The following is a 10,896-nucleotide window of genomic DNA, read 5'->3' as shown; positions in this document are numbered from 1 at the left end:
TTTGTAATATGATCACGATTTCTTATCATTTGGGTTGCAATTTCATCAGATGGTTTTGACAAGTTATACACATAATAATCTGAGCTATGAGAGTATTCTCCCATTCTCTAAATAACATGACTCATTGACCAACTTTGAATAATGCAACATCTCATTATTTTAGAAAACATACAATAATTGTTTATATTTTTATAAATTTAAAAATTAATAAAACTCAAAATTTTAAAATTTGTTCTCCTCTTCTATCCTAGTTTCTAAAAACAAAAATTTTGAAAAACATTTAAAGTTTTTTATTTTTAAAAATATTTTTTTGTTTTTATTTAAAAAAACACATTATATTTTAAATATTTTGTTTTAAAAACATTAATCAAACAAACCCTTATTAGTTGGGAGAATATATTGTTGAGAATTTTTTATCATAATAACAAAATTACCCTTACATTCTCCTACTTATCAATAACCTTTCAAACATTTTTAATATTAAAATAATAATCAATCAACCTTACATAAACATTAACAATCTCATTATAATACATAATAAACATTAATCAATATTAAGTTGCAAATATCTGTTATGAAACATTAAAAATGAATGTCCATTATGTTTCTTTCAACTCCTCTTGACTCTTGGCATTTCATTTGCCAAAGTTTATTCAGTTTCTAATTTAAATGCTATATATATGTGTGTACCAAAAGAATGAAAATAATAAGAACGAGAAAGAAAACTTCCACTACTTTATCTTTGCTCTATATTTGTCTTGCTATATCATATAGTTTTATAACATTGTTTGTCTTGCTATATTATAATTTTATAACACGTTATCAGCACGAAGCTTTAACCAAGCTCTGACTAATCCAATTTCTCAGCAAATCCTTTGCACGTAAGTACACAAACATTTTTTGGTCATGTATCTTGCAAAACTTGATTTTGTTGCCCTTAACATATCTGAAAAAAATTATTTTTCATGGGTACTTAATGCTGAAATACATTTGAATGCTAATGGACTTGGAGAAACCATCAAGGATGGTAATCAAGAATCCTTACAAAACCGCGCAAAAGCAATGATTTTCCTCCGACATCATTTGCACGAGGATTTAAAATTTGAATATTTAACTGTGAAAGATCCACTTGAATTGTGGAAAAATTTGGAGGAAAGGTATAACCACCAGAAGATGGTAATTTTACTGAAAGCTCGTTATGATTGGATGCATTTTCGATTACAAGATTTCAAAATAGTAAGTGAATATAATTCAACCATATTTCGAATCAGTTCTCAATTAAAATTATGCGGAGAGAGGATTGTTGATTCTGATATGCTAGAGAAAACATTCTCTACTTTTCATGCCTCGAATATGCTCCTGCAGTAGCAATATCGAAAGAAAGGGTTTACAAAATATTCTGATTTGATTTCATGTTTGCTTGTGGCTGAACAAAACAATTAACTACTAATGAAAAATCATGAATCTTGTCCTACTGGCTCTGCTCCATTCCCTGAAGTGAATACGATGACATATGAAAACTCCAAATGAGGACGTGGTCGAACCCATGGATGTGGTCGTGGCCGTGGTCATGGAAGATGACGTGGTTGGAATAAATATCAAAAAAATCATGATGATAATAAAGATGCATCTTACCACCAGAAGTGGACAAATTATGAAGAAAAATTGTTTAAAGGCAAAAAAGGATCAAGTAACAAATCAGAAAATATATGTTATCGATGTGGTGTACAATGGCACCAGTCGCGTAACTGTCGTACACCAAAGCACCTTGTCGATCTCTATCAAGCATCAATAAAAGAGAAATATGTCGAGACAAATTTTATATACCAAAATGATGACTTCAATAATAGACCTCTTGTGTGTATGTCGTCACATTTAGATGTTGCTGATTTTCTTGAAGATTCTCAGTTTAATGGTGGCAGCTGAATTGACGCCATTATTGTTTTTTTCCCTATGCGTTTTGTTTTAATTAATTTATGCATGTTTGATCTTGTTCTTACCTATTATAATACTTATTTACTTTTTGAAGAATATATGGATACTACCAAATCCATGGTTAGATTGGACATCAAAGATGAGGATGTATGCATTGTTGATAGTTCAACAACACACTCAATATTTAAAAGCAAAAAATATTTTTCCCATTTAATAACGGGTAAAACCAATGTCAATACAATATCGGGCAATATAAATTTGATTGAAGGCTCCGGAAGAGCAAATATATTGTTTCCTAGAGAAACAAAATTTATTATAACTAATGCATTATATTCTCCAAAGTCCCACTGAAACTTATTAAGTTTTAAAGATATACGCTTCAATGGGTATCACATAGAGACGTCAAATATGGGAAATACTGAATATTTATACATTATTGTTGTTACTTCAGGTAATAAGCATGTATTGGAGAAACTGGCCGCATTCTCATCTGGCCTTTATTATATATATATATATTCGAACAATTGAGGCAATTGCTATAGTAAACCATAAGTTGACTAACTCAAATGAATTTATTCTATGGCATGATCGGTTAGGTCATCCTGGATCAATAATGATGCGAAAAGTACTTGAAAACTCATATGGACATCCATTAAAGAACTTGAAGATTCTTCAATCAAATGAATTTTAATGTCCAGCATGCTCTCAAGGCAAATTTATTATCAAGCCATCCACAAATAAAATTGGAACTGAATCTCCTATGTTTTTAGAGAGAATTCATGGTGATATATGTGGACCAATTCATCCGCCATGTGGGCCATTTAAATATTTTATGGTTTTAATTGACACATCAACGAGATGGTCACATGTTTGCCTATTATCAACTCGAAACCTGGCACTTTTCGAGGTTGTTGGCTCAAATTATTGGATTACGAGCACATTTCCCTGATCATGCAATTAAAACAATAAGGCTTGATAATGCTGGTGAATTTACATCTCAAGCATTTGATGACTATTGCATGTCCATTGGAAAAGTTGAACATCCTGTTGCTCATGTTCATACATAAAATGGCTTGGCAGAATCATTTATTAAGCGGCTCCAATTGATTGCTAGGCCGTTATTAATGAAAACAAAGCTTCCGATCTATGCTTGGGGACATGCAATTTTACATGCCGCATCACTTGTGCGCATAAGACCGACAAGTTATAAAAAATTCTCCCCCATTCAATTGGTTTCTGGGCAAGAACCAAATATATCTCATTTGAGAGTTTTTGGGTGTGGAGTATACGTCTCAATTGCTCCACCACAAAGAACTAAAATGGGACCTCAGAGGAGATTAGGAATATATATTGGATATGAATCTCCTTCTATTATTAAATATCTTGAGCCATTGATAGGGAATGTTTTCACAGCTAGATTTATTGACTGTCATTTTGATGAGACAGTTTTTCCAACATTAGGGGGAGAAAATGGAAAGATGAAAATATTGAAAAAAGAAATTACATGGAATGCTCAGAGTTTAAATCATTTTGATCCTTGCACAAAACAATGTGAACTGGAAGTTCAACGAATAATTCATTTACAACGAGTTGCAAATCAACTACCTGATGCATTCTCTAATCCAAAAAGAATAACAACATCACATGTACCTGCAAAAAATGCCCTTATTAGAATTAATGTCCCAGAAGGACCTGTTATAACAAATGAATCTAAAGTACGCATGAAGTGTGGAAGACCAGCTGGTTCAAAAGATAAAAATTTTTGAAAGAAAAGGAAAACAAAAGATCATAAAGAAAATTCAGATAAAATAAACATTGAAATAAATAATAGAAAACTTCCAGAAGAAGTTCAAGATCCTGAAATTGAAGAGGAAAATCAAAAAATTTCCATAAATTATGTCTCAAATGGGGAAAAAATGAGACAAAAATGAAACAATTGTTGACAATATCTTTGCATATAATATGGCAATTGATCTTTTGAAAGATAAGGATTATGAGCCTAAATCTATTGAGGAATGCCGAAAAAGAAATGATTGACCAAAATGGAAAAATGTAATACATGCAGAATTAAACTATCTCACAAAACGAGGAGTTTTTGGATCCATAACTAAAACACCTGCAGATGTTAAACCAGTTGGTTACAAATGGGTATTTATGCGAAAACAAAATGAGAAAAATGAAATTGTTAGATATAAAGCAAGGCTCATTGCACAAGGGTTTTCGCAAAGACCTGGTTTTGACTATGAATAAACGTACTCCCCTGTAATAGATACAATCACGTTTCATTATCTAATTAGTCTTGCAGTACATGAAAAATTACATATGCAATTAATGGATGTTGTTACTACTTGCTTATATGGCCAATTAGATAATAATATATATATATATATATGAAAGTCCCAGAAGGACTTAAGATGCCTGAAGCATATAATTCGAATTCCCGGGACATGTATTCAATTAAATTACAAAGATATTTGTATGATTTATAACAATCTGGGTGTATGTGGTATCATCGCCTTGGTGAATATTTAAAGAAGGGTATAAGAATGACCTTATTTGCCCATGTGTGTTCATCAAAAAATCCGAAAAGGGATACGTGATAATTTGGGTATATGTTGATGATTTAAATATAATTGGAACTCCTGAAGAGCACCAAATACCATTAATTATTTAAAGAAATAATTTGAAATGAAAGGTCTTTGGGAGAACAAAATTTATCTCAGACTGCAGTTCAAGCACTTAGAGAGTGGTGGTTTTATCCACCAATCGACATAGACAAAAATGGTTTTACAACGATTTAATATGGATAAATATGGATAAAGCATATCCATTAGCAAGCCCTATGGTTGTTCGATCCCTTGATATTCATAAAGACCCTTTTCGACCTTAGGAAGATAATGAAGAATTACTTAGTACTGAAGTACCATATCTTAGTGCAATTGGTGCCTTGATGTATCTTGCTAATTGTACTCGGCCAGATATAGCTTTGCTATAAATTTATTATCAAGATATGTTCTGAACCAACACGGAGACATTGGAATGGTATTAAACATATACTACGTTATCTTCGAGGAATAATTGATATGGGATTATTTTATATACATGAATCAAAAGGGCAATTGTTGGATATGCAAATGTGGGGTATTTATCTGACCCGCACAAAGCCCGATCACAAACTGGTTATGTGTTTACACATGGGGGAATGGCCATATCATGGTGTTCTATGAAACAAACTATAGCTGCTACTTCTTCAAATCATACAGAAATACTTGCAATTCATGAAGCAAGTCATGAATGTGTTTGGTTAAGATCAATGACACACCATATTCAAGAAAATTGTGGTTTGTTGTCCCAGAAGGACAGTCCAATAATATTATATGAAGACAATGCAGCTTATATAGCTCAATTGAAAGGAGGATACATCAAAGGCGATAGAACAAAACATATATCACCGAAGTTATTTTTCACACATGATCTTGAGAAAAATGGTGATATCCATATTCAAAAAATACAATGCAGTGAAAATCCTGCAGATTCATTCACTAAGGCATTACCCACATCAACTTTTGAAAAGCTTGTTCACAAGATTGGGATGCGTCACCTCAGGGATCTTCAATAATGTTCTCTTTAAGGGGAGTCATATACGCACTGTACTCTTTTTCTTTCATCATGGTTTTGTCCCACTGGGTTTTTTTGTCAAGGTTAATGAGGCAGCAGATGAAGCGTATATCAGGAAAGTTGTACTATTTTTCCTTCACTACGATTTTTTCCAATTGGGTTTTTTTTCTAGTAAGGTTTTAACGAGGCAATTCCTATATAATGGACATTCAAGGGGAGTGTGATGAAACATTAAAAATGAATGTCCATTATGTTTCTCTCAACTCCTCTTGACTCTTGGCATTTCATTTGCCAAAGTTTATTCAGTTTCTAATTTAAATGTTATATATATATATATATATATATATATATATATATATATATATGTACCAAAAGAATGAAAATAATAAGAACAAGAAAGAGAACTTCCACTACTTTATTTTTGTTCTATATCTGTTTTGCTATATTATATAGTTTTATACTATTGTTTGTCTTCCTATATTATAGTTTTATAACAATGCAACATTTTCAATATTAACAGAGGGAAAGCTAGCTGTATAAATCAAGCAACTCTTGCTCCAATTTGTCCATTGAGAGGGAAAGGGACTGAATTCTCCATTGGAAACCCTGGTTGCGGCTCAGCTCCTCCATGGCCAACTCAGCCCAATCCCTTCTTCTCTCTTGTCTCATCCCCTCTGATCCCAGACCCCATCCCTCTTTTGTAAGGAAATGGATTCCTTTTACCGGTTTTGCATTTGTTTTCTCTCAATCGGTTGAAATTTCATTTGATTATGATACAGGGGTTCAAGAGAATATTCTTAAATGGCAACCATAGGTTGAGCCTTTGGAGGAATAGGAACGCTCTGGCTTTGGAACATTTAGATCTTGTGTGTGTTAGAGCAAAGGAAAATGATTTAACGAGTTCTTCCAATGTGAATGAAAGTGGATCGGAAGAGCCATCCATGGAATCTGGTTTGGTTTTCTGAATTTGTTTATGTTTGCATGCAGCTCTGGGATTTATTGGTGTTGGTTTTTAAAAAACTTGGCAGATTTGAAGGAGAGGGAGCTGAGCGCTGCCATGATTTTGGCCAATTATTTTAATGATTATGATCCCTATCATCCCATTCATACTCCGTTGTACTACACTGTCAAGCTGGTAACCCTAATTTCGCAGTGATGATTGCATTTCTATGAATTTGCTAGTGTTGCATCTGAGCCATTTCTTGCCAAGGAATCAGCTTTGTCATTTGTAACTGAGAGGAAATGAGTTTGAATTATTAATGTGTTCAAATCCAGACGATGAAGCATATGTTCGTATGATTGTGTTTTCCACTGTAGATTAACAATCATATTCTCATTTCAGTTGAGGCCTTTCACCTGGTGTGATTTTAGTTCTCCTTTATTTATTGGTGAAGCATGTGGATAATTTTAAAGCATTTCATGCTGCAAAAATGCAGCATAAAGATATGTATGTTGGCTCTTCATTCATTAATATTTTTGTGATGGAAGAGGCTTACCAGTGTTGTAATTATTGATTTGTGGGGAGATAAAGCTGAATTATCTAAAAGTGTGAAGATTTTTCTTATTAATTGGCTATTGTCAGATTTTCAGAAGCTTTTCATTGGACATGTGATGTGCTGCTAAATGATTGTGGACATAAGGGTAAAGAAGTGGATCTGTAATTTTTTATTTCTAGAGTCTGTGATTTAAGAACCATTATTAATGGTAATGAAGCACAAGAATTTCCTAAATATAAAATGCAAGTATGTTGACATGAGACTATTTAGTCCATATTTTTTTAAAACTAAGTTGTATTTGCTGAATTCTACGTAAATATTTTCAACAATTACTTTTGTTAAGAAAAGCCTTTTTATTTATAGATCTTGTAATTTGATTGATTTGTGTGGAAACTTTTTTAAGTGTTAACTATTGAAAGCTTTTGTAGAAAATATCAGCAATGGCGCACTCACATGGTGCTCTCGTATTGGTGGATAACAATATTTTGACTCCAGTTCTGTGTCAGCCTTTGAAGCTTGGAGCAGATATGTGCATGAACCTGTAAAATCATTTAGGATTTAGAAAGTTGTTTGCCTCTATTAAAGTGTAAGACATTATGTTGTCTTATCTCCTTGTAGACATTGTCATGACCTCAGCTATTAAATTTATAACTTGCCACGGTGATGGTATGCCAGGATTTCTTGCAATAGAAGGAAAAAGGTCAGCAATCTTTTTATTACTATTATTCTGCTAATTAGTGTGGAATTAAAGCATGGAAATGAATCTAAATAACTGTTTTATTTCTAGTTTGGCAGAATAAATAGCATTTCTACAAAATAAGAGAGGCTCTAGGTTAGCATCATTCGATTGTAGGCTCGGCTTACAAGGTATTAGGACCATGGCTTTGCGTGTAGAAAAGCAACAGGTGCTTGTAACCACTTTTACTCCATTATTATTGTTTCTGCAGCTTAATTAGTGCCGCACCTGCACTGATTTCTCCATCCTTTTACATTTTTAAGGCTAAAGACTTTATGTTTCCTTTTTCCTTAGTATAAAATCTATGAAGACATAATCATGCTGGTTTATCATGTGAGATGTCTGTTCACATAGCTTAAGAATATAATAAAATTTGTAAAAATCTGTCCATTTGATTCTTTGGAGAAATGCATATTGTCCACGGGAACGGCATATTACCCTAGTATTTATTAGTTTGTGTTTGATCTGTTACTTTTAAATTCATTAAAAATGGATCTAGTAATGCTACATATTGCTAGCAAGAGGGAATCGATTGAGATAGTGACATATCTTTAGATGGCTGGTAGATGCCCCCATGAGGGGTGAAAAGTTTCAAGTGGAGTGTTGTATAGGACGAGGTAGACCTAAAAAGTGTTAAGCAAAAGCTTTTCTAAAAGACATGTCTCGTTTTTGTTTATCTAGTCTTTTAGTTTTTGATATAGTCTTTTGGCTTTTGATAGAAGAGTGTGGAAAGGAAAGGATTCTTGCAGCTAAAGTTAAATAGTTTGGGCTTCTTATTGTAAAGCTGCTCACCTCCAAATTTATACTCATTACATAACATGCTCCTTTCATGATTGATGAAGAAATTTTTTGACTCCCGTATTTTAACTTCTGAGTGATAGATTTCTATTATTCTCTGTTAATGACGGTTGTTATCTGGTTAAGTTGTTTCCATTGATGATAAGAATCTTCTTTTGCCAACAGGCAAATGCACAAAAAATAGCTGAGTTCTTATCATCCCACCCAAGGGTGAAGAAAGTGAACTATCCTAGACTTCCTTCTCACCCGGGGCATGAATTACACGTCTCTCAGGTATCTGAAACTAAATCAATGACAAGAACTGGGGAAAATACTGATTCCATTCTTTCTCCAAAACTGACAGCCAACAGGTGCTGGTTCTATACTAAGTTTTTTTACTGGATCATATGCTCCCTCGAAGCACATAGTTGAGAACACAGAGTGCTTTAGCATCACCGCCAGTCTTGGTAATTATTGAAGTGTTTACTTAACTTGGAATAAATAATATATTATCTAGTGTTATTACTGAGTTTGTGAATCATCAAAGTAGGTTTATATTCCTTAGCAAAGAATCTGGCACTAGTATGCTTCTTGACGTCATTTGTTTCTTCTCTTGGGGGTGTAATTTTCAGATTGTAACAACGCATAACTCATTTCGTATTTCAGGAGGTGTGGACTCGCATATTAGCCTTCCATACTTAATGGCTGACGTGAGCATTACTCCCAAAGGGCTGGTGGCCAAGGGCTTGACTAAAGACCTTGTTCAAATCTCTGTTGGCATTGAGGATGTAGATGGTTTGATTGCGGCTCTAGACAATTCAATTACAAACACACCAAAGTAATACTTGAACAACACCACATCCCCCTCTTCATTTATCAGCCATGTCCGAAGAGTGTTGTTACAAGCTTGTATCTATCCAGTCTTGCTCCTCTGCTACTCAATAAATTGCTGGCATGTTAGATTGGTGTCTCTTTCTAATGGATGTGTTAGTCCATAATCGGCTTTTAAACTATATAAAAGCTCATTGTTGGTATGTGAATTGTATCAAATTGTGGTTTTGCTGTGAGTGTCAGGACTGGACCAGACCTGATTGAGCCATGGTTTTGAAGCCCGGACAGGATGCTTGAACCGGTCCGATTCAATTAGAAAAAAACCGGGTTTTAACGGACTCGGACCCAAATTTGAACTTTATGCTTTTACAGTTCATATTAAATATAATAAATGTTTGGTCCAATCTCAAGAAGAGCATGTTGTGGTGACCTATTGAGTTTTTTTACACCTTCCCACCATCCTATTCTGGGACTATAATTCTTACCATAACTTGAATTTTTAAGTAGTTAAATACCACCTAATTGTTTCCTCAATTCCTCTAATTACACAATCATCTATTTGCACCCTTTAATTAAGAAGAAATTATTATTATGTCTACTATATGTTTAAATGTTTTTTTTTTTACAAAGGGGGCAAGTGCACCTTATAAGGGGGTTAAATATCATAATTTGTACAAATATTTGTCCTTTGTATTTTAAAAAATATATAAATTAAAAATATAGTTAGAAATAAGAGAGTAGGAGTATGAATAAAACTAGTTATAAAAAATTTTATAAAATTATAAGGCGTCAATGTAAAATTATTTTTTAATTTAAAAACAACTAGGATCCGCCGGCGGTTTAAAAAAAAATTAAAACTAGTGGAACCTGTAGTTTTTAAAAAATAAAATTTTAATATTAAAAAACTAGTGGAACCCACAACTTTTTAAAAAATAACTAAAATTTAATATTAAATAACGAAAGACGACTATTTTGGTAAATAATTATAAAAATACCTATTTTGGTAATTAATTAAAAAAAAGCAATATTAAAAAAAAAGCTTCCAAATTTGTCTTAAATTTCTCTCTTTTAATATTTGAATTTTAGAAACTAATCATATTATTTTTTTGTAAAATTAGTATTGATTATATTAAAATAATCATGGTTATAACTTGGTAAATTTTAATATATTAATCTTTAAAAAAATATTTTTCAAATTAATTAACAAATTTTTTACATAAAAATATCATTTCTCATATACTTGTTCATATAAAAGTTATACTTTTAATTTTTTTTTATACTTCGATATTTGATTTTTATTATCAAGTATAATTAAAAGATGATATTTTTATAAAATAATTGACTCCGAACGCTTGATCTTTTCCAAGTCAAAGCTCAGTTAGGTTTTGAAAACCTTGAGTTAAACTAGATATTGACCAACTTGGTTGACACCCTAAAATGGACTTGGGATGGGTCAATTTTAGTCATACACTTTTGACTTTGACAAAATTTTAACGGAGGTTA

At 32.5% G+C, this 10,896-nt stretch overlaps 1 pseudogene; it reads left to right on the top strand.

Annotated features, from left to right (window-relative positions):
• The first annotated feature begins 5,137 nt into the window (after positions 1–5,137).
• LOC120276053 lies at positions 5,138–9,670 on the top strand (annotated as a pseudogene).
• Positions 9,671–10,896: the final 1,226 nt, after the last annotated feature.

This window comes from Dioscorea cayenensis, chromosome 14 (genome assembly GCF_009730915.1).
Source record: "Dioscorea cayenensis subsp. rotundata cultivar TDr96_F1 chromosome 14, TDr96_F1_v2_PseudoChromosome.rev07_lg8_w22 25.fasta, whole genome shotgun sequence".
NCBI classification, from domain to species: domain Eukaryota; kingdom Viridiplantae; phylum Streptophyta; class Magnoliopsida; order Dioscoreales; family Dioscoreaceae; genus Dioscorea; species Dioscorea cayenensis.
Note: the sequence above shows the minus strand (reverse complement) of the source record. Positions and strands in the feature narration are given on the sequence as shown.